Source organism: Oncorhynchus mykiss, chromosome 31 (assembly GCF_013265735.2).
Source record: "Oncorhynchus mykiss isolate Arlee chromosome 31, USDA_OmykA_1.1, whole genome shotgun sequence".
Lineage (NCBI taxonomy): Eukaryota > Metazoa > Chordata > Actinopteri > Salmoniformes > Salmonidae > Oncorhynchus > Oncorhynchus mykiss.
The window spans coordinates 38,304,274-38,329,141 of NC_050571.1; the positions used below are offsets into that span (position 1 = coordinate 38,304,274).

General features: G+C 43.6%; 1 pseudogene; it reads left to right on the forward strand.

Annotated features, from left to right (window-relative positions):
* Positions 1-21,152, forward strand: part of LOC110505129 — a 51,306-nt pseudogene extending 30,154 nt beyond the window's left edge.
* Positions 21,153-24,868: the final 3,716 nt, after the last annotated feature.

Consider the following 24,868-nt stretch of genomic DNA (forward strand, 5'->3'; position numbering starts at 1 on the left):
TAACTGTTGTTTATGACGATGATGTGTGTGGGTGTGTTTGCACGTGCGTTTGCCTGTGTACGCGTGCCTATGGATGCTTCTCTGTGTGTGAATTCGTCTGTCTGTGTCTACAGTTGGCTATACAACAGATGACCTGCAGTTTATGTGGCAGTCAGGGGACCCTGTCCAGATGGAGGAGATCGCCCTGCCCCAGTTTGATATCAAACAGGAGGATATAGAGTATGGCAACTGCACCAAATTCTACGCAGGGACAGGTATGCTCCTCATTTGCATGCATATGTGAAACTGTGCTAACTACAGGTATAAGTCATGATTACTTGTCATATGCATGTATGTATAAATGCCGTTATTTTTAAGGAATATGCGAATGAAACCATATTGGTCTAATTGATTTTACTGATGCCAGACTCCCCCTTGCATTTGGTTGCACAGTGAGAAATCCTTTGAACCAATGAACTTCAAGTCTCCTGATTAAGCTTTGCCATAAATTGGAGTGTCAGAGACCTACATGTGCTTGGCTTAAGAATGTAAAGGCTCTGGATTTTCCCTTTTCATCTATTCATTAATTATTCCCTGTGAGTTCAAATGTTTTACGTGGCTCAATACTAACGCTAATAATAATAATTTGTTCAACTTTTATAGCGCTATTAATTAAATAAATCTCAAACTGCTTTAAAGAAAAACAAAAGACAAGCAATATAGAAAAACAACGATATCATTCATGAGACAGAAGGTAATTTTGAGGGTCGGGAAAGTGCATTCTTGAGTGGTCAACGGGGGAGAGCGACCAAAGATGGTCTCTGTAGCAAGGGGCTAACATGGTGTAATTAAGGTGTCTCTCCGCCCTGTGTGGCTTCTCCATAGTAGGACTCAGATGAAGTTTGAGCTCAGCCACTGCAATTCATGGAATCCGTAGCTTGTGAAGAGGGCACGAAAAACCTATTCCCCCTAAGGAGACTGAAAAGACTTGGCATGGGTCCTCAGATCCTCAGAAGGTTATATCACTGCCTGGTGTGGCAACTGTTCGGCGTCTGACCGCAAGGCACTACAGAGGGTAGTGCGAACGGCCCAGTACATCACAGGGCCAAGCTACCTGCCATCCAGGATCTCTATACCAGGAGGTGGCAGAGGAACGCCCTAAAAATTGTCAAAGACTCCAGCCACCCTAGTCATAGACTGTTCTCTCTGCTACCGCACGGTCCAAGGGGCTTCTAAACAGCTTCTACCCCCAAGCCATAAGACTGCTGAACATCTAATCAAATAGCTACCCAGACTATTTGCATCGCCACCCCCTTCTCGCCCTTTTTTACACTACTGCTACTCTCTGTTGTTATCATCTATGCATTGTCACTTTAATAACTCTACCTACATGTACATAGTCTCGTTATTGTTATTTTACTGCTGCTCTTTAATTACTTGTTACTTTTATTTCTTATTCTTATCCATATTTTTTAAAACTGCATTGTTGGTTAAGGGCTTGTAAGTAAGCATTTCACTGTAAGGTCTACTACACCTGTTATATTCCGTGCATGTGACTAAAATTTGATTTGATTTACTCCTTCACTTTTACCAAACTAAAGCACCTACTTAGTTGAAGCCACGGCAGTCACGTGGCGCCAAAACACAAACCACATTTCAATAATGTGGGGGCGTATGCCTTATGGCTAACGAGACATGGTGTGATGAAAGAAACATACAGGAACTCAAATCCTTCTGTTCACCTGATTTAGAATTCCTCACAATCAAATGTAGACCGCATTATCTACCAAGATAATTCTCTTCGATTATAATCACAGCCGTATATATTCCCCCGAAGCAGACACATCGATGCCTCTGAACTAACTTTATTTGACTCTTTGCAAACTGGAATCCATTTATCCGGAGGCTGCATTCATTGTAGCTGGGGATTTTAACAAGGCTAATCTGAAAACAAGACTCCCTAAATTTTATCAGCATATCGATTGCGCAACCAGGGGTGGAAAGACCTTGGATCATTGTTACTCTAACTTCCGCGACGCATATAAGGCCCTGCCCCGCCCCCCTTTCGGAAAAGCTGACCACGACTCCATTTTGTTGATCCCTGCCTACAGACAGAAACTAAAACAAGAGGCTCCCACGCTGTCCAACGCTGGTCCGACCAAGCTGACTCCACACTCCAAGACTGCTTCCATCACGTGGACTGGGACATGTTTCATATTGCGTCAGACAACAACATTGACGAATACGCTGATTCGGTGTGCGAGTTCATTAGAACGTACGTTGAAGATGTCATTCCCATAGCAACGATTAAAACATTCCCTAACCAGAAACCGTGGATTGATGGCAGCATTCGCGTGAAACTGAAAGCGCAAACCACTGCTTTTAATCAGGGCAAGGTGTCTGGTAACATGACCGAATACAAACAGTGCAGCTATTCCCTCCGCAAGGCTATCAAACAAGCTAAGCGTCAGTACAGAGACAAAGTAGAATCTCAATTCAACGGCTCAGACACAAGAGGCATGTGGCAGGGTCTACAGTCAATCACGGACTACAGGAAGAAATCCAGCCCAGTCACGGACCAAGAGTAGCCTTGTAACGTAGTATTCCATACGATCCTCATTACTGCATCACTGTATGTAGCTAACTAGCTTTGGCCAAAGCTTTATTGGTGTTTTTTTACACTTGTCCTGCACTTGCACGTGGAAGAATTAAATAGTTGCCCTCATGCTCAATGCCTGGAGATATTAAAACCTTGATAGGTCACACTTCGCTAAAGCACTTTAAAAACCCAGGCCTTTTTTTCACTTGTCAGTGTGAGAACCAAAATGCTAACACTAAAAACAAAGCAGCGATTGTCACTGGAGACTAGCATAGCGCCAATAGCGAAAGGCCTACACAGTTAGCACTCAGTTTGAACACAACCCCAGCACACTCATACAGGGGAGCAACGCAGCTGGCAGTGAGGCTGACCTTTTTAATGGGATTGTTGTGACGAACCAGCGAGACACAAAGATCACCGTTGTCTGTGACCGGTGGGAGCCTGTTCTATGGCAGCCCCCCCTTAACATGGCATGAAGATCACACAGTGAGACTGGAGGTGGGTGAACAACCTCAGTCTGTCCTCCCGAAACCCCTACAGGGTCTCAAAGCCTGGTTAAAGTATGATTCCTTCTCTTTCAAATACTTTGTTTGATTGAGCCTGTTTGAGTGCCAGAAGGGCAGGGGTTTGCACTTCTGTGACTATTCCATTGGTTCCATTTCTCCGGGCAAGCTGTTTGGACCCCAGGAAGAATAGCTTCTGCCTTGGCAAAAGCTAATGGAGATCCTAATAAAATACTAAACACAAGCTCTATTGAAGGGAAAGGTAGAGCGAGTAGCCAGGAAACATGGTGTGAAAACGAATAGTTATGAATATAGCCAGCCTAGTCTCACAGACTAGATATATCGTAGTAAATGTACATATGCGTCACTTAAATTAGTATGATGTGTTACGTTTGGTATGATTACATAAGACAAAAGGTTACTTAAGCAAAGGGTGGATGGGTGGGCGTATAACGCAAACGTCAAGGAACCCAAAAGTTGCGAGTTCGAATCTCCTCATGGATAACTTTAACATTTTAGCTAATCAGCAACTTTTCAACTACTTAATACTTTTTAGTTACTAAGCAACTAGTTAGCATGTTAGCTATCCCTTCCCCTAACCTTAACCCTAACATTAACCCCTAAACCAGCTAGCGTTAGCCACCTAGCTAATGTTAGCGACCTAGCTGACCTAGCTAGAATTCGTAACACACTCATACATTTAGCAACATATCATACAAAATGGGTGATGGACATCCACAAATTAATGCATAACATACAAACCTAACATATCATACTAAATTAATTATTCGATTTACTTACAGATTAATACTAAATGCCTTGAGACCAGGTTGATATATATAAACTGTGGGGCCTTATATGCAGGTGTGTGCCTTTCCAAATCATGTCCAATCAATGTAATTTACCACAGGTGGAATCCCATCAAGTTGTAGAAATATCTCAAGGATGATCACAGGATTTACCTTAGCTCAATTTCGAGTCTCATAGCAAAGGGTCTGAATAGTAATGTAAAATATTGTGGGAGGTCTTTTGTTAGACTTCAGTACGGCTTTTGACATTATCGATCATAGTCTGTTGATGTCTGTTGAAAAACTTGTGTTATGGCTTTACACACCCTGCTATATTGTGGTTAAAGAGTTATCTGTCTAACAGAACACAGAGGGTGTTCTTTAATGGAAGCCTCTCCAACATAAACCAGGTAGAATCAGGAATTCCCCAGGGCAGCTGTCTAGGCCCATTACTTTTTTCAATCTTTACTAATGACATGCCAGTGTCTCTATGTATGTGTATGACTCAACACTATACACTTCAGCTATTACAGCGACTGAAATGACTGCAATGCTTAACAAAGAGCTGCAGTTAGTTTCTGAAAGGGTGGCAAAGAATACATTTGTCCTAAATACTTCAGAAACTAAAATCATTGTATTTGAGACAAATCATTCACTAAACCCTAAACCTCAACAAAATCTTGTGATAAATAATTAGGAAATTGATCAAGTTGAGGTGACTGTCATGGTCAAAACATGTTAATACAACAGTAGCTAAGATGGGGATAAGTCAGTTCATAATAAAGCATTGTTTTGCCTTTTTAACAACGCTGTCAATAAGGCAGGTCCCACCGGCTCTAGTTTTGTTGCACCTGGACTACTGTTTAGTCGTGTGGTACGGTACCACAAAGAGAAACCTCAGAAAATTACAATTGGCTCAACACAAGGCAGCATAGCTGGCCCTTAAATGAACACGCATGTTAAGGTGGAGGAGAGATTGACTTCATCACTACTTGTTTTTGTAAGAAATGTTGACATACTGAATGCACTGAGGTGTCTGTTTTTAAACTATTGGCACCTAGCTCGGACACCCATGCATACCACCAAAGTTCTCTTCACAGTCCCCAAGTTAAGAACAGACTATGGGAGGCGCACAGTACCACATAGAGCCATAGCTATGTGGAACTCTATTCCAAATCAGGTAACTGATGCAAGCAGCAGAATCAGATTTAAAAACATAAAAATATGCCTTATGGAAAAGCGGAAACTGTGAAGAGACATACACACAGGCACAGACACACATACACATAAGACACTCTACACACACGTACATATGGATATTTTATTGCAAATATGTGATAGTGGAGTAGTGGCCTGACGGAAACACTAAATGTATTGGGTAAATTGTTATATACAATTTTAAATATTACATTTCATAACTGCCTTAATGTTGAAGGACCCCAGGAAGAGCAGCAGCTAATGGGAGATCCTTAATACAAAATACCAATCTTCATGCCCTAGAACTATGCTCAAGTAGCCGCCACACCTCTGGTGGAGTGAGCATGCACACCGCTAGGCAACCCTTGTCATTTGCTGTCATAGGCCCTGGGTTGATGACCCTCAGAATCCAATGAGAAAGACGCTGCTTAGAAAGCCGCCTACCCCGAGCTGGATTAGCAAAACAGACAAAAATCTGGCCAAGAACGCGGATATCCTTGGTTCTATCCATAACCGTGCATAAAGTGCATGCCGGACACAAGCGTTTCAACCTCCGTTGTTCACTAGAAGTAAACGGAGGAGGTGAGAATGGGAACAGCTCGAAAGCAAGGGACCTGTAAAGACATAAGCATTACCTTGGGAACAAAAACTGCATTATGCCGTAACCAGGTGCGAACTCCAAACAGGAAAGGTGTACGTGTGGACAACCCCCAACATGCTTGGCCGACACCAAGGCCATGAGAAAGGCAGTCTTGTATGAAATGACTTTCAGGTCCACAGACTCCAATGGTTCAAATAAAGGCTCACACAAAGCGTCCAGGACCAAAGCCAGGTTCCAGATCAGTGCCATAGGCTTAGACACTGGCTTGGGCCGACACACGCCTTTCAGGAACCACACCACCAGTGTATGAGGCCCCGGGGTAGCACCCTCATTCCATACATGACAAGCTGAGATGGCTGCCAAATATACCTTAAATGTGGAAAAAGAAAGGCCCTGTTCAAAGAGCTCTTGCAACAACAACAAAATGTCCACCAAAGGAGAAATTCCTTTTCCCTGACACCAACCCTCAAACGTGCCACTTATATGTATACAACACCCTATATACTGACTGTACCATCGTACAGATGCACAATCGAGAGCATCCTGGTGGGCTGTATCACCGCCTGGTACGGCAACTGCTCCGCCCTCAACCGTAAGGCTCTCCAGAGGGTAGTGAGGTCTGCACAACGCATCACCGGGGGCAAACTACCTGCCCTCCAGGACACCTACACCACCCGATGTCACAGGAAGGCCATAAAGATCATCAAGGACATCAACCACCCGAGCCACTGCCTGTTCACCCCGCTATCATCCAGAAGGCGAGGTCAGTACAGGTGCATCAAAGCTGGGACCGAGAGACTGAAAAACAGCTTCTATCTCAAGGCCATCAGACTGTTAAACAGCCACCACTAACATTGAGTGGCTGTCGCCAACACACTGACACTGACTCAACTCCAGCCACTTTAATAATGGGAAATTATGTAAATATATCACTAGCCACTTTAAACAATGCTACCTTATATAATGTTACTTACCCTACATTATTTATCTCATATGCATACGTATATACTGTACTCTATATCATCGACTGTATCCTTATGTAATAGATGTATCACTAGCCACTTTAACTATGCCACTTTGTTTACATACTCATCTCATATGTATATACTGTACTCGATACCATCTACTGTATCTTGCCTATGCTGCTCTGTACCATCACTCATTCATATATCCTTATGTACATATTCTTTATCCCCTCACACTGTGTACAAGACAGTAGTTTTGGTATTGTTAGTTAGATTACTTGTTGGTTATTACTGCATTGTCGGAACTAGAAGCACAAGCATTTCGCTACACTCGCATTAACATCTGCTAACCATGTGTATGTGACAAATAAACTTTGATTTGATTTGATTTGATTTAATCATGTTCAAAGGAAAACCCGTAGACGTCAAATTCAACCTTTCAGGGGCCAAAACCCACATCTGCAGTGGTGGGTGCCAAACTCTCCCGTGCCCCCGACACAATAGATCCCAATAACATAGAACCCTCCACAGGTCCCCACCCAACAGGTGGATGATCTCCGGGATCCAGGGTTGTCTGGGCCAACAGGAAGTCACCAGAATCAACAACAGACCCTCTTAACGTACCTTCCGTTCTAATATCCGGCCCACACCGTGTTCGGGGACTTCGGCAACCAGTAACTTGCCCCCTACCTCGGCCTCCAGCTAGGGTCACAAGGTCTGCTTCTTCCCCCTGCGTCATTGCAGAGTCTACTTTCACCCTGCTCTCCTTTGACCCAGCATGGCATCTGTGCCAATATGTCCACCGCTGCCCAGAAGCACCAAAACAGTCAAAAACTGATATTGAAGCCCCCCCATCACCCATTATTTTGTTTCTCCTCGAAACGGCCTATAAGGACTCCATAGCCAAGCCAAACAACCTTATTGGTGTAACTGGCTCATCCAAATACATCCGCCTGTCCCTCCTCTGGAATCCGGGACAAAGTTAATCAGGGGTGGCACTGAGCCACTACCATCGCCCCCATACTTTTCCACAGCCAGGATAATACAGCGGGAAAGATGCAGCACTAAATCAGCCATAGCACGGATTGTGTCGGGTAGCTCTGAATCCGGCTTCTCCACCTCCACGGTCCTATTCAGCTACTGCAGCAAACCAACATGGTAAATCTGCAGCATTGTAACCACAATCAACGACCTGGCCGCCAACACTCATCCTGATACACTTTGTCCAGCTGATCTGCCGAGAACCAGCACTGTTTATTTGGAAGCACCATGCTAGGATTAGCCCCCTTCTTAACCTCTGGAGTTAAGTAAATTGCTTTCCATCCATTGGCTGTATGTAAACCAGTCCCGCCACCTCCATACCCTCTACATTCATGAAGTCTAAATAACCTGGTAGCACCAACATGGCTAAATGAAGGGAATCCCAGGTTAACTTTAGCTCATCAGGCTAAATCTTTAAACAGCGGTAAGCTACGCTTCACCACTGCAGGTCACGAGGTAAATACCTTCCCCCAAACCTGGAGGAACTTCACTGTGGGGGAGAAGATGGCCAATCCGCCCTCAGGTGATCTGCTGCCCTATGACACAGCTCCATCATAGGCGCATTAACCACCAATGGTTCACTCTCCCCCGCCAAATCCAAAGCCAGAGCTTTAGGCTGCCCCGGACTGATGTCATCCAATTCAGACTCTGAAAACTCTCTAGAGCTAACCAGGGATAGTATATTATCACCAGAATCCAGACTCTGAACAGCGCCAGAGAAACTGGAATGAGCCTCACCTCGGCTGGGATGACACCCCTATCAACTCCGACAACCACTGCTGATCCCTCCTGGCCTCACTCCTGAGTGTGTTTTCAACCCAGGCAAACAGGACCGCACTCGCGAGTATCTTAAATTGTCATTCTGAAACCACATGCCCTAAGGCGCGGTTGGAGGTCAGCCTTTTTGAACTTAGTCTTACACTGGCCATCTTACTAAAGTAAGGAAGCATTGGCTACACAAGCAGAGCAGCAATTAATGGGCTTTTAGCAAACACAAATCCTACACAAGTAAGGAAGCTTTAGCTACACAAGCAGAGCAAAAAGTTGTTGCTTTTTTTTTTAGCAAAAACCAATACACAACACTCACAACATCTAGGGCATATAGCATGTAGCATGAGAGCTACTTTTTTTTAAATTAAACATGTTGCAAGCTACAATAGTCCAATAGTGGCTAACTAGGGCTGCGAAAATATCAATGTTGCATTGTTTAGATAGTAGCTGGGAGATTGCAGTGTCTGATACTTGTGAGATTTGTTAACAAAAGTTTGCGGTGGGACACGTGAAATTTTGATGTACTTTCAGAATTGTTTGGCGAGCTACTCATGGGTGGGCTGCAAGCTACTTGGTTGTTCACAATCGACATGTTGGAGTCCCCTTATCTAGGGGGAGGAGTACGCACTGTTGCCACTAACAGACAACTAAGTCGGAGCCGAATCTCGTGGTCTTCGTGTGCTTGAAAAGTTTGGAAATTGCGTGACAGGAGCTGAAGAGCGAAGAAATTAAGAAATGAGTGCGAGCCCTGATTTATTATAGCCATGAAGGGGGCGGGCTCGGCATCCATTGGGCGTGATTTCAGTTTTCTTAAGGTGAATACGATTGGTCGTTGACTCCCCTAGTGTGTTATACCGAGTGCCCGACTGAACATGAGAGAGACTGTTTCAATGACGTTACTCCAAAGCAGATAACAAGGGAAAGAAACAGCAGTCTGTCTAGGAAGTGAGATACCATGGTTATTCACAAATGCAATTAAACAGCAGAGCTTTAGCAGATAGGGGGAAAGAGAGCGGAATCGGACAAAATGGAACACGCCAGGGGCTGCCCCTCCTGTTCTGCTTCTGAAAAAAGATCCAAGAGGAAATAGCCTCCGGTATTAGACGAGTGTGAGAACATACACATTTAGCCTGGTATATAGGGTATCTTGATGATGATGCGTTCTCTCCCTCTGCTTGTCCTTAGTTAAACTCTTGGAAAAGACGTGTAGTTCATTATTATGATTTCATTCATAGACCGATGTAATGCAATGGTATTTAGCAATTATAGTTAGTTATCACAACAGTCATTTAGTAGTCATATTATTGTATACCCAAATACATTTTTAGATTACTTCATTATGAATCTGTGTTACCCTAACAGTAGCTTGAAAAACTTGGTACACTTTAGTTTGTGAATGTACATACTTATACAAGGGATGGCCAACATTAATCTGGTTGTGCAGGCTTTTCACACTCCTCTGTCCCCCCTTGTCTTTACTTCTCTAGGCTACTACACGTGTGTGGAGGTGATCTTCACCCTGAGGAGGCAGGTGGGCTTCTACATGATGGGAGTCTATGCCCCCACACTCCTCATCATGGTCCTCTCTTGGCTCTCATTCTGGATCAACCCTGATGCCAGCGCTGCCAGGGTCCCTCTGGGTAAGACCTCTGATCCCTATCCTAACCACTGACCGTAAAACCCCTATCCTAGCCTTACCCTGAAAGCAGTGATTCCTTGGTCCCTTTGGGTAACAGACAAGCCTGCATTAGTCTCCCATATCACTGTGGTGTTGTCTGTGGTGTTAGCTTCTAAATCCAAACTGAATCACTGCTTCACTGTTTCACTATTGTTTCGCTTCACTAATTGAAGCAATAGTGAAACGTAGTGTGATTCAGTTTGGATTTCGAGACTAGTCTTGACATATCGAGGCATCAAATGCAGCCTAATATTTGCCATCACTGCATGATGACATGATTGCTTTCCATTTTTTCATATAATCTAATCTCCCATGTTACTTTTTCACTGTCTGTCCGAGGGAGTGCAATGTGATTGGGACCACCCATTGTCCTTCCACTGTCACCCCTACGTGATACATAATAGATAATGATACCTTTTTATTTTGTATGGGTAACTCGCCTGGTCCATTGTCAACAAGCCTGCATGAGTTGGAAATGTCAACTTCTCACCCATTTGACGTCAAGTCACACAGTCCGATGGGTCTGGAAAGAGCTGTGTGGATAAGAGGACCATTCACCTCCAGCTGTTTGTCACTTTCATCCCATCCCGCCATTTCCTCTGGAGGGCCACCTCATGACACCTCAGTAAATGGGATCAGCAAAGGTCAGTCATCTCCCGCGTGTGACCATTTGACATATGTCATTCATTCATCTCTGTGAGTGTGTGTGTATGTTAGCGTACATGTTATTAAATGTCTGGAATACTTCCATACATGCTTCCTACTATGTGTGTCGGTTTCAGACTCATTTTTTTCCCACAATAAAGCGCCCCATCGGGGGCCAAGCGTCGGCAAAGCAAGCATTATGCTGTTTCAACAGAGCCAACATCTTCCTTGTCTTATGTAAAAATAGGCCATCTTACATGCTGTGATGAAAATGATTTCGGAGCAACGGTGAACTCGAATGGGTTTAGATAATCATCCGAAATAAGGACCCCGCTTTTATATAACGATTTTTATGCATACAACCACCTAGATTAAATGTTCATTTGGAGAAAAAAAATAAAACATAGCCCTCCGTTATCAGTGGCTAGTTGAGCCATCTTCCTCACTAGAATGAGAAAGGTAAAGCAGGTTTATAATTGGGCTCTTTGTACTGTAAATCCTGGGATATGGGCTTGTGAGTGTTTCATTACCACTGCCTAGTTTAGGTGATTCATATATCCATTATTATGTACTGTACACCAGGGGTATTCAATTCCAACTCTCAAGGGCTGCTGTGTCTTCTCCCTGCTATTTACCACTCACCTGGTTTAGATCAAAGTCTAGACCTCTGATTTAAAGGCAAGGATGAAAACGAATAAAATACTGCGATCCTCATGGTCTGAAGTTGAATCTCCTTGTCTGCTGTGCATTTTATGTCGCGCATTAGAGAGTCCATGGGGTCAAATGCTAATTTGAGATCCTAAGACAAATGTAGAAGTATCCCCAACGCTAAGCTATGCTCTCATTCCTTGGATGTTTAATTGACAGGGCCACATCTTCAACCCCATCCTGTTAACCTCCCAGGGATCCTCTCGGTGCTCTCCCTGTCTTCTGAGTGCACGTCCCTGGCCTCAGAGCTGCCCAAGGTGTCCTATGTCCTATGTGAAGGCCATCAACGTCTGGTTCATCGCATGTCTGCTGTTTGGCTTCGCCTCGCAGGTGGAGTATGCCATGGTGCAGGTGATGCTCAACAGCCCCAAGCGCATTGAGGCAGCGAAGGCAAAGATGGCGTCCAAGGCAAAGGGGAAGGAGAAGGCGGCGGGCAGGAACAACACGGTCAACGGCACCAGCGGGACGCCCTGTCATGTCAGCACGCTGCAAGTGGGTGAGTGGTGGTTGTGTGTGGCGGGTGAGGGAAAGGTGGGGAAGGGGATGGGCTTGTTTCTGGTGAGTGGGGGGAGGTTTGTGTGATTTTAGAAATAAGTTGCCCCCAGACACTGATCTAAGGTCAAGATGAAGTTGTCCCTAACCACTTCCCTCACAGTTGAATGAGGAATGGTTATTTAACCTTGCATATATCCTTAGGCATGATGGATATAGAAGTTGGAGGTTGGAGTATGGAAGTTAGAGATACCAATAAATGGCATTTATGAGTGATTGAATTGTCCTAACATCTCCTGCACTCTGGCCTTACATGGATAAAGATTGACACAGGTACAGATTTAGTTTGTGAAATGTTATTTTCCATCATACACTTTATAGAAATTAATTTACATCTTCATGTATGTTAATTCAAGACTTGTGCGATTTGCGAGAAGATGACTCTAGTGGAATGTGGGTAGCCTAGTGGTTAGAGCGTTGGACTAGTAACCGGAAGGTTGCAAGTTCAAATCTGTCGTTCTGCCCCTGAACAGGCAGATAACAGGCAGTTAACCTACTGTTCCTAGGCTGTTCCTAGGCTGTCATTGAAAATAAGAATTTGTTCATAACTGACTTGCCTAGTTAAATAAAGGAAAAATCAAACGTAACGCCAATTAATGAGCTTAATGGTTGAGTGAAAAAGTACCAACTGTATGATTAGTATCTCATTTCCCCTGTAGCCGATGAGAAAGATTGAAATGTGTGTTTTCAGAAATTACTTCCCACTGATTCGATTCACCAAAGAAAAAAATAGAAAATCCAGATTACAGCTCCAAAACATCAACATTAGAGACATTCTGCCATGCATGAGGTAATTGTGTATCTGGTGCATTCTCATCTCTTCCTGAAAGAAACTGACAGTTAGCGTTAAAGTAAAACGGTGGTTTGACAACACCACTACACTGTCAAAATGTTGCACTCTTTGTATATGTCGAGAGTTATACATTAGAGGTCGACCGATTATTTTTTTTTTCAACGCTGATATCGACTATTGGAGGACCAAAAAAAGCCAATACCGATTAATCGACCAATATATATATACATATATATATATATATATATAATAAAGACAATTAGAACAAAACTGAATGAACACTTTTATTTGAACTTTTAGTCTCAAATAAATAATGAAACATGTTCAATTCGGTTTAAATAAAGCAAAAACACCGTGTTGGAGAAGAGAGTAAAAGTGCAATATGTAAAATATGTATGTCTAAAAGCTAACATTAAGTTCCTTGCTCAGAACATGAGAACATATTAAAGCTGGTGGTTCCTTTTAACATGAGTCTTCAATATTCCCAGTTAGAAGTTTTAGGTTGTAGTTATTATAGGAGTTATAGGACTATTTCTCTATATACCATTAGTATTTCCTATACCTTTGACTATTGGATGTTCTTATAGGCACGACAGCATTGCCAGCCTAATCTCGGGAGTTGATAGCCTTGAAGTCATACATTTTTTACATGTTTTATTTCACCTTTATTTAACCAGGTAGGCTAGTTGAGAACAAGTTCTCATTTGCAACTGCGACCTTGCCAAGATAAAGCATAGCAGTATGAACAGACAACACAGAGTTACACATGGAGTGAACAAAACCTGTTAAAGATATGGCTGCCCCCTTTGGAGAAATTGCGTGCCCATAGTAAACTGAAAAAAAATCTGTCAAAAATTGCTAATATATGCATATAATAATTATTATTGGATAGAAAACACTCTAAAGCTTCTAAAACCGTTGGAATTATGTCTGTAAGTATAACAGAACTCACAGGGCAGGCATTCTTCCAAACTAGTTTTGTGGTCATGAAAGTTGGGGCAACTTTGACGTCATCGCCCCCACCCTTCCCAACCAGATATGGATCTGGGTACACTTTCTATGTCTTCCATTAGATGTCCTCATTCTGTAGAGCGTTTAATCGTTCAAATCCCGCAAGAATTGGCCCTATGGGAGTGAATTGAGTAAGTGCCGTGAGAAAAAACCTGTGTGTTAGGGCGCGAATTGGTCCCAGCCATTCCTTTGTTCCAGCATTCCGAAGAAGGACAAACAATGACCGGTTGAATTGAAAATTGTTTTGTATGTCTATAACATCCTAAAGCTTGGTTCTGCACTTAGTTTGACCTGTTTAGTCGACATATAATATGTAATTTTGAAGTTTTGATGCACAACTTTTCCGTACCAGAGGACATTTTGGGTGCATTTCAGCTGATGTTATTAGCAGTAGCTAATACAAAGACGCAAGACTTGAAACCAAACAATGTATTAGGTAAGTATGAACCCTTCCAGTACATTCTGAACGAAGACCATCAAAAGGTAAGGGAATATTTATGCTGAAATCTGTGTTTCTGTTGACTCCAACATAGCGGAGAAATATAGCTTATATCTCAGCGCCGTCTCAGAATATTGAATAGTGGGCGATTTCTGTAACGTTAAAAATAAATGTAACAAAGCGATTGCATTAAGAAGCAGTGTATCTTTCTAACTATATGTAGAACATGTATATTTAGTCAAAGTTTATGATGTCTATTTACGTTATCTTGCGGCGCTACCTACATTTTCTGCTGACATTTTTGAGTATTTTCTGAACATGAATTCAATGTAAATGGACATTTATGGATATAAATGGCATATTATTGGAAAAAAAAAAAGTACTGTGTAACATGTCCTATTACTGTCATCTGATGAAGATTTTCAAAAGATTAGTGAATGATTTATTTTTTAATCCTGCGTTTATAATTTTATATTTTCTGGGACAAAATGGCTGCATCTTGTCTTGGTTTCGGTGGTGGTGTAATATAAATATGTGGTGTGTTTTCGCCGTAAAACATTTTAAAAAATCTGACATGCTGGGTAGATGAACAATGTGTTTATCTTTCATTTGAGCTATTGGACCTGTTAATGTGTGGAGGTTAAATATTTCTAAGAATATTTTTGCGTTACATGCGCCACGGTTTGAGCTGAACGGGGGGGGGGGGGGGGGGGGGGGGGGGGGGGGCGTTGGCGTCAACAACAACCCCTGGCGTCAACAAGTTTTTAACAAGTCAATAACACAGTAGAAAAAAGGAGAGTCTATATACATTGTGTGCAAAAGGCATGAGGAGGTAGGCGAATAATTACAATTTTGCAGATTAACACTGGAGTGATAAATGATCAGATGGTCATGTACAGGTAGAGATATTGGTGTGCAAAAGAGCAGAAAAGTAAATGAATAAAAACAGTATGGGGATGAGGTAGGTAAAAATGGGTGGGCTATTTACCGATAGACTATGTACAGGTGCAGCGATCGGTTAGCTGCTCAGATAGCAGATGTTTGAAGTTGGTGAGGGAGATAAAAGTCTCCAACTTCAGCGATTTTTGCAATTCGTTCCAGTCACAGGCAGCAGAGAACTGGAACGAAAGGTGGCCAAATGAGGTGTTGGCTTTAGGGATGATCAGTGAGATACACCTGCTGGAGCGCGTGTTACGGGTGGGTGTTGCCATCGTGACCAGTGAACTGAGATAAGGCGGAGCTTTACCTAGCATGGACTTGTAGATGACCTTGAGCCAGTGGGTCTGGTGACGAATATGTAGCGAGGGCCAGCCGACTAGAGCATACAGGTCGCAGTGGTGGGTGGTATAAGGTGCTTTAGTGACAAAACGGATGGCACTGTGATAAACTGCATCCAGTTTGCTGAGTAGAGTGAGAAGCAATTTTGTAGATGACATCGCCGAAGTTGAGGATCGGTAGGATAGTCAGTTTTACTAGGGTAAGTTTGGCGGCGTGAGTGAAGGAGGCTTTGTTGCGGAATAGAAAGCTGACTCTAGATTTGATTTTCTATTGGAGATGTTTGATATGAGTCTGGAAGGGGAGCTGTGCTTCAAGAATTGCGAAGAGCTGCTGGCAAACGCAGGAAAGTGCTGTTTGAATGGATGCTTACGAGCCTGCTTCTGCCTACCACCGCTCAGTTAGACTGCTCTATCAAATATCAAATCATAGACTTAATAATATAACAAACACACAGAAATATGAGCCTTAGGTTATTAATATGGTCAAATCTGGAAACTATCATTTTGAAAACAAAACGTTTATTCTATCAGTGAAATACGGAACCGTTCTGTATTTTATTGAGCGGGTGGCATCCATAAGTCTAAATATTGCTGTTACATTGCATAACCTTCAATGTTCTGTCATAATTATGTAAAATTCTGGCAAATTAATTACGGTCTTTGTTAGGAAGAAATGGTCTTCACACAGTTCGCAACGAGCCAGGCGGCCAGAAGTGACACAATTTCCCTAGTTGATATTGCCTGCCAACATGAATTTATTTTAACTAAATATGCAGGTAAAAAAATATATACTTGCGTATTGATTTTAAGAAAGGCATTGATGTTCATGGTTAGGTACATTGGTGCAATGACATTGCTTTTTTCACAAATGCGCTAGTTAAATCATCACCTGTTTGGCGAAGTAGGCTGTGATTCGATTATAAATTAACAAGCACCACATTCATTATTTGCAAGGCAGGACAAACTAGTTAAACTAGTAATATCCCCAACCATGTGTAGTTAACTAGTGATTATGTTAAGATTGATTGATTGTTTTCTATAAGATAAGTTTAATGCTCGCTAGCAACTTACATTGGCTCCTTGCTGCACTCGCGTAACAGGTGGTCAGCCTGCCACGCAGTCTCCTCCTGGAGTGCAATGTAATCGGCCATACTCGGCATCCAAAAATGCAGATTACCAATTGTCATGAAAACTTGAAATCGGCCCTAATTAATCGGCCAAGCCGATTTAATCGGTCAACCTCTATTATACACATATACAGTGTGGCAAAAAAGTATTTCGTCAGCCACCCCACAAGAGTGAGATCTTGCGTGGAGCCCCAGATCGAGGGAGATTATCAGGGAGATTATCAGTGGTCTTGTCTTCCATTTCCTAATAATTGCTCCCACAGTTGATTTCTTCAAACCAAGCTGCTTACCTATTGCAGATTCAGTCTTCCCAGCCTGGTGCAGGTCTACAATTTTGTTTCTGGTGTCCTTTGACAGCTCTTTGGTCTTGGCCATAGTGGAGTTTGGAGTGTGACTGTTTGAGGTTGTGGACAGGTGTCTTTTATACTGATAACAAGATGAAACAGGTGCCATTAATACAGGTAACGAGTGGAGGACAGAGGAGCCTCTTAAAGAAGAAGTTACAGGTCTGTGAGAGCCAGAAATCTCGCTTGTTTGTAGGTGACCAAATACTTATTTTCCACCATAATTTGCAAATAAATTAATTAAAAATCCTACAATGTGATTTTCTGGATTCTTTTCCTCATTTTGTCTGTCATAGTTGAAGTGTACCTATGATGAAAATGACAGGCCTCTCTAATCTTTTTAAGTGGGAGAACTTGCACAATTGGTGGCTGACTAAATACTTTTTTTGCCCCACTGTATATGTATGTATATATATGGACGTGCAAGAGTGATCATCTCCGTATGTCTCCATCCTACCCGACAACCACCCTAGAACCACTGGAAAAAAAACAGAACAGATCTGATGGAAACCACACCAAAGAGTCCTGACAGAGTTGGCAAAGCACCGCAGTCATAAATCAGCTCATGTCAGAATGTCACACGAATGAATGCCTAATTCAATTGGAGGTGCTCGGAGGACAGGTTTTGAGATGTACAAAGGGTATGGCAAGCATCATCACCATTCCTTTCCAAAGTCGAGTCAGGCAAGTCCTCAATTCCTCCATTGTCTCCCCTTTCCCCTGGTAATAAGGGCCAGGTGATCTGTGGCACCCATTTGCGTTCCTCCCGCGCTTCCTCCATTCTCTTTTTCAACGTCACCTATTGGTCCGTGTACTTGTGATCATGGAAGGAATTTAAGGATTTTGGGCACAGCCAGCTGTGCTTGTAGACCACATTTTCTACTAATTACCAGCTTTGCCCTGTGATCTCGTATTTTGATCCATTCTTCCTAATTCAAGTTTTTTATGTATTTATATGAATCTATATATTATTAACTATCATTATTGGCACTAGAAATAAATCACATCGTCCATTAATTCATGATTGGCACTAGGAAAAGAAGAAAAGCATCACAGGTGTATTTCATGAGATGAATAATATACAAATGATTTGACAATAGATAGAATTAAGAAAAGAATAATCAATGAAAAATTGATCAAGAATTAAGTATTTATTTAAAAAAAGTATAAATTAAAATAGATCCAATTAATTATTTATTGAAAATATTAGTGTAAATAGCCAGGTCCTCTGCTTTTTGGTGCTAATTGCCGGAACTTGCTTGCAAGTTTGATAAGATGGCATTGGCAAAAAGTTTACAATTGCATGTAAAAAATTGCTTATATGAATATAAATACAGTATATTAGATATATCAATGTTTATTAATATAACTTTTTTTTCTCCAGTACTCCTTTTGATATGTGAAACACCTTCTCCTTGTTCAGATGGTTATATGACATTGCCACGACGAGAATTGTAACTTTTGACCATCTCTTACATGACTACATATCATGTGTAAATGGGTTAACAAACTGACCATATACATATTATTTACAAATGTGCAATTTACAAACTAACCAATAAATGTTTATATGAATCACACATTTATGTATTTGTGATATTTGTAGTAGTCTAAATCTGTCTGTCCCTAAACACATTTATCACAGATTTACTACAATAACTAAAGAAAGTAAGATTGATCTCATTTTGGAAGACCGTATACCCATTCTTCATTAAAATAAACTCAAGGATTTTGTCAGATACCTGAAACATAACGCTCATCCCACTAAAGTATGCACATGGTATCAAAATATTAACTTCTACTCATAAAAACAGTCACATTTGTGAAAAATCATTCCCAGTAAGATTGATAATTGGGGAATATCTATCCTTCTTTCTCCTCCCTCCATGGGCCGACCCATATTTTACCAACATGCAACCTGCACATTAAGCACGCCACACAGCTGTTTCTCCCCGTGAGAGTCTTGCCCCTCTCCTAATCCACCAACAAGCCATTAATTATGCATTGGAAATGTGTTTGGATATTGACCTCAGAGTATCATTGCGAGATGAAATCTGTTTCCGACTGAATGAACCAAGATACATACCGACCTCGTGTCATGACAAATGGCCCATATAAAGGAAGCAGAAGGAGATCTGGTTTGTTGAGGATGGAAAGGATAGAAGAAAATGTGTCATTTCAGTGGATAAATTCCTTGGGGTTGGTCCATAGATTCATTAATAACATGTTTTGATTATATGCTTATTTACCAAGCAAATAAGTACCAACATGACGACTTTCCTGTTGCTGTCATGGTAACAGACATAATGGAGGGAACATTTCAGTGGTCACTGAAGGCAACCAATCTCGCCGACAGATGTTTCTGGAATGAGGACACGTGCCAGACGATAAAGTCTAGACAAAACAATAACAGCAGGTGAGTTAAAAATGAGCTCAAATAATCTCCTCGTTAAAAGGTATACTTATACTACTCTGGAGATGCACGGTTTTTAGGGCCGAAATGTGTTGGTTATGTTGATTTTGCCAAGAAAATCTATCGGTTTGTCGTTAAAATCAACTGGTTCCCATGGAATATCCTCCCAAGGTTTTTAACCTTATTTTGAAAGTCTCAGAGAATAAGATTGACCTCTGCCGTGCCCGCTAGAGGATATTTCTATTGCTGCCTCTAATTCAAATGGTTGGAGGAGATTCATTCACTCACATGGATCTAGAGTCTAAAGGTTCCCTTGGAACAGAAAATAAACAAGTGATTCTGGGGGAGTATGTAGTCAAATGCCACACCAACAAATAAACCAGAAGCCAGTTGATTAAATAGCAATTTTGATCACCTTTAGTGTATGATCCTTTTGTCTTATTCCTTCACTATAAATCAACATGCAATCTAGGTTATGTTGGGTCAGTCAGATGCCTTGTTCCCATAGAAACAGCATTATGAGACAAGAACTTGTCTCGTTTATCACTATTCTTAAAAACAAAGTCATTGTAGTCAATGGCATTTGAGATGAAGGAAAGTATTTATGCTACAGCACTCATGGCTCGTCTCCGTTTCCCATCCTCTTTCATCACTGACGTAACCGTGATAACTCTTGAGTCTCCACCGCCCCCCACCCTCCTCCACCCCCCCCCCCACCCCCCTGCTGCTAACACATCTCTGTATCTGCACCACCCCCTACCCTCCTCCACCCCCCTGCTGCTAACACATCTCTGTATCTGCACCACCCCCACCCTCCTCCACCCCCCCTGCTGCTAACACACCTCTGTACCTGCACCACCCCCACCCACCTTCAGCCTCCATGCCGCTAACACATCTCTGTCTCTGCACCGCCCCCTACCCTCCCCCACCCCCCTGCTGCTAACACATCTCTGTATCTGCACCGCCCCCTACCCTCCCCCACCCCCCTGCTGCTAACACATCTCTGTATCTGCACCACCCCCACCCTCTTCCACCCCCCTGCTGCTAACACATCTCTGTATCTGCACCACCCCCACCCTCTTCCACCCCCCTGCTGCTAACACATCTCTGTATCTGCACCTCCTCCACCCCCTGCTGCTAACACATCTCTGTATCTGCATCACCCCCACCCTCCTCCACCCCCCTGCTGCTAACACATCTCTGTATCTGCACCACTCCCACCCACCTTCAGCCTCCATGCCGCTAACACAGCTCTGTATCTGCACCACTCCCACCCACCTTCAGCCTCCATGCCGCTAACACATCTCTGTATCTGCACCACCCCCACCCTCCTCCACCCCCCCCTGCTGCTAACACATCTCTGTATCTGCACCACTCCCACCCGCCTTCAGCCTCCATGCCGCTAACACATCTCTGTATCTGCACCAACCCCTCCCAACATCAGCCTCCATGCCGCTAACACATCTCTGTATCTGCACCACCCCCACCCACCTTCAGCCTCCATGCCGCTAACACATCTCTGTATCTGCACCACCCCCTACCCTCCCCCACCCCCCCTGCTGCTAACACATCTCTGTATCTGCACCACCCCCACCCTCTTCCACCCCCCTGCTGCTAACACATCTCTGTATCTGCACCACCCCCACCCTCCTCCACCCCCTGCTGCTAACACATCTCTGTATCTGCATCACCCCCACCCTCCTCCACCCCCCTGCTGCTAACACATCTCTGTATCTGCACCACTCCCACCCACCTTCAGCCTCCATGCCGCTAACACATCTCTGTATCTGCACCACTCCCACCCACCTTCAGCCTCCATGCCGCTAACACATCTCTGTATCTGCACCACTCCCACCCACCTTCAGCCTCCATGCCGCTAACACATCTCTGTATCTGCACCACTCCCACCCACCTTCAGCCTCCATGCCGCTAACACATCTCTATATCTGCACCACCCCCACCCACCTTCAGCCTCCATGCCGCTAACACATCTCTGTATCTGCATGACCCCTACCCTCCTCCACCCCCCCCTGCTGCTAACACACCTCTGTATCTGCACCACCCCCACCCACCTTCAGCCTCCATGCCGCTAACACATCTCTGTATCTGCACCACCCCCACCCACCTTCAGCCTCCATGCCGCTAACACATCTCTGTATCTGCACCACCCCCACCCTCCTCCACCCCCTGCTGCTAACACATCTCTGTCTCTGCACCACCCCCACCCTCCTCCACCCCCCTGCTGCTAACACATCTCTGTATCTGCACCACCCCCACCCACCTTCAGCCTCCATGCCGCTAACACATCTCTGTATCTGCACCAACCCCACCCACCTTCAGTCTCCATGCCACTAACACAGCTCTGTATCTTATAAGTCACAGACTGTCTTCTAATCCAACCTTACCTTTCACAGATGGACAACCCCCACCCCCCCATGGGACACACAGGTAACCAGCAGACCTGAGTGACAGTTGGAGCTGATGAGCTAAAATAGGAGCTATTCCCTATTCCCACACTGGATTCCCTAATCCAGTGTGGATCTTATCTTAGAATTGACATGTGGTCAATTACCACCCCCACATAACCCTATGAGTGTCAGGTTCACAATATGGTACAAAGTTAATTGTGAGGAACCAGGATGATAGTTATAGCTGATTAGCTCAAACAGGAGTGATTGCTGAGTTGTCTCTTAAATGTACTGTACACTATGTTCAATTATTCCTTCCACTTCACTCTACAGATTCCAGGTTATTGAACGTAGGGTTAATTGTGCTTAAGCTTTCCTGGAGCTCCCGAGAGGTCTAAGGCACTGCATCTCGTCCGGGTTAGGGGAGGGTTTGGCTGGGGTAGGCCGTCATTCTAAATAAGAATTTGTGCTTAACTGACTTGCCTATTTAAATAAAGGTATAATAAAAAAATAAAAAGAGGTGGTAATTTTGAGGCATTAGATCATCTTCAACTGAAATTATTATTACCTTTTTTCTGTAGCTCATCCTCTGAAATGATAGAGATTAAACCACAGATAATACTAATGATTGATGCACAGTGCATTTGGAAAGTATTCAGATCCCAATACTTTTTTTCAACATTATTACGTTATAGCCTTATTCTATAATGGATTAAAAAAATATATTCTCATCAATCTACACACAATACCCCATATTTACAAAGATATTATTTTATGAAACATTTTTTCATCCAATGGAATTGAGGAATACACCACCTCAGTCATCGGCTTCATCAATAAGTGCATCGATGACGAGCTAAAGTCTAGAGCTGCCGCTTTCAAGGAGCAGGAGACTAATCCGGATGCTTATAAGAAATCCCACTATGCCCTCAGATGAACCATCAAACAAGCAAAGCGTCAATACAGGATTAAGATTGAATCCTACTACACCAGCTCTGACACTTGACGGATGTGGCAGGGCTTGAAAACTATTACGGAATACAAAGGTAAACCCAGATGCGAGCTGCCCAGTGACACGAGCCTACCAGACGAGCTAAATGCCTTTTATGCTCGCTTCGAGGCAACATTGAAGCATGCACGAGTGCACCAGCTGTTCTAGATGACTGTGTGATAACGCTCTCGGTAGCCGGTGTGAACAAAAACTTTAAACAGGTCAACATTCACAAAGCCGCTGGGCCAGACAGATTACCAGGACGTGTACTCAAAGCATGCTTGGACCAACTGTCCCTGACCGAGTCTGTAATAACTACATGTTTCAAGCAGACCACCATAGTCCCTGTGCCCAAGGAAGCGAAGGTAACCTGCCTAAATTATCACCGCCCTGTGGCACTCACGTTGGTAGCCATGAAGTGCTTTGAAAGGCTGGTCATGGCTCACATCAACAGCATCCTCCCGGACACTCTAGACCCACACCAATTTGCCTATCGTCTATCACCCCAACAGATCCACAGATGACGCACTCAATCGCACTCCACACTGCCGTTTCTCACCTGGACAAAAGGAACAGCTATGTGAGAATGCTGTTCATTGACAGCTCAGCATTCAACACCATAGTATCCACGAAGCTCATCACTAAGCCAAGGACTCTGGGACTAAACACCTCCCTCTGCAACTGGATCCTGGACTTCCTGACGGGCCGCCCCCAGGTGGTAAGAGTAGGCAAGGGTGTTTACTTAATCCCCTCCTGTATTCCCTTTTCACCCACAACTGCGTGGCCAAACCCGACTCCAACACCATCATTGTTTGCTGACGACACAACAGTGGTAGGCCTGATCATCGACAACGATGAGACGGCCTAAAGGGAGGAGGTCAGAGAACTGGCAGTGTGGTGCCAGGACAACAGCCTCTCCCTCAATGTGAGCAAGACAAAGGAGCTGATCGTGGACTACAGGAAAAGGTTGGCCACATTAACATTGACGGGGCCCCCATTAACATTGACGGGGCTGTAGTCGTGTGCGTCGAGAGTTTGGAGAGGCATGGATCCCCAGATCCCCAAAAGGTTCTACAGCTGCACCATCGAGAGCATCGTGACCGGGTGCATCACCGCCTGGCGTGGTACCTGCCCGGCATCTGACAATAAGGCACTACAGAGGGTAGTGCGAAGGGCCCAGGACATTACTGGGGCCAAGCTTCCTGCCATCCAGGACCTATATAATAGGTGGTGTCAGAGGAAAGCCCATAAAATTGTCAGAGGCTCCAGTCATCCAAGTTATAGACTGTTTTCTCTGCTACCGCACGGCAAGCGGTACCAGAGCAACAAGTCTAGGACCGAGAGGCTCTTCAACAGCTTCTACCACCAAGCCATTAGACTGCTGAACAATTCATAAAAATTGCCACCGGACAATTTACATTGAGAAGCCCCCCTCTTGTACACTGCTGCTACTCACTGTTTGTTTGTTACCTATGCATAGTCACTTTGCCCCCACCTACATGTACAAATGACCTCAACTAGCCCGTAACCCTGCACACTAACTCGGTACCGGTGCCCCCTGTATATAGCCTCGTTATTCTTATTGTGTTACTTTTTATTATTACTTTTTTATTTTAGTCTACTTGGTAAATATTTTCTTCTTGGAATGCACTGTTGGTTAAGGGCTTGTAATGAAGTATTTCAAGGTCAAGTCTAGACTTGTTGTATTCGGCACATGTGGCAAATACATTTGGAAAAACATCCCCACAGCATGATTCTGCCACCACCATTCTTCACCGTAGGGACAGTGCCAGGTTTCCTCCAGACGTTACGCTTGGCATTCAGGCAAAAGAGTTCAATCTTGGTTTCATCAGGCCAGCCTTCCAGAGTCTCCTCTTTTCTGTTGATGTTGAGACTGGTGTTTTGGGAGTACTATTTAATGAATCTGCCAGTTGAGGACTTGTGGGGTGTCTGTTTCTCAAACTAGACACTCTAATGTACTTGTCCTCATGCTCAGTTGTGTACCGGGGCCTCCCACTCCTCTTTCTATTCTGGTTTG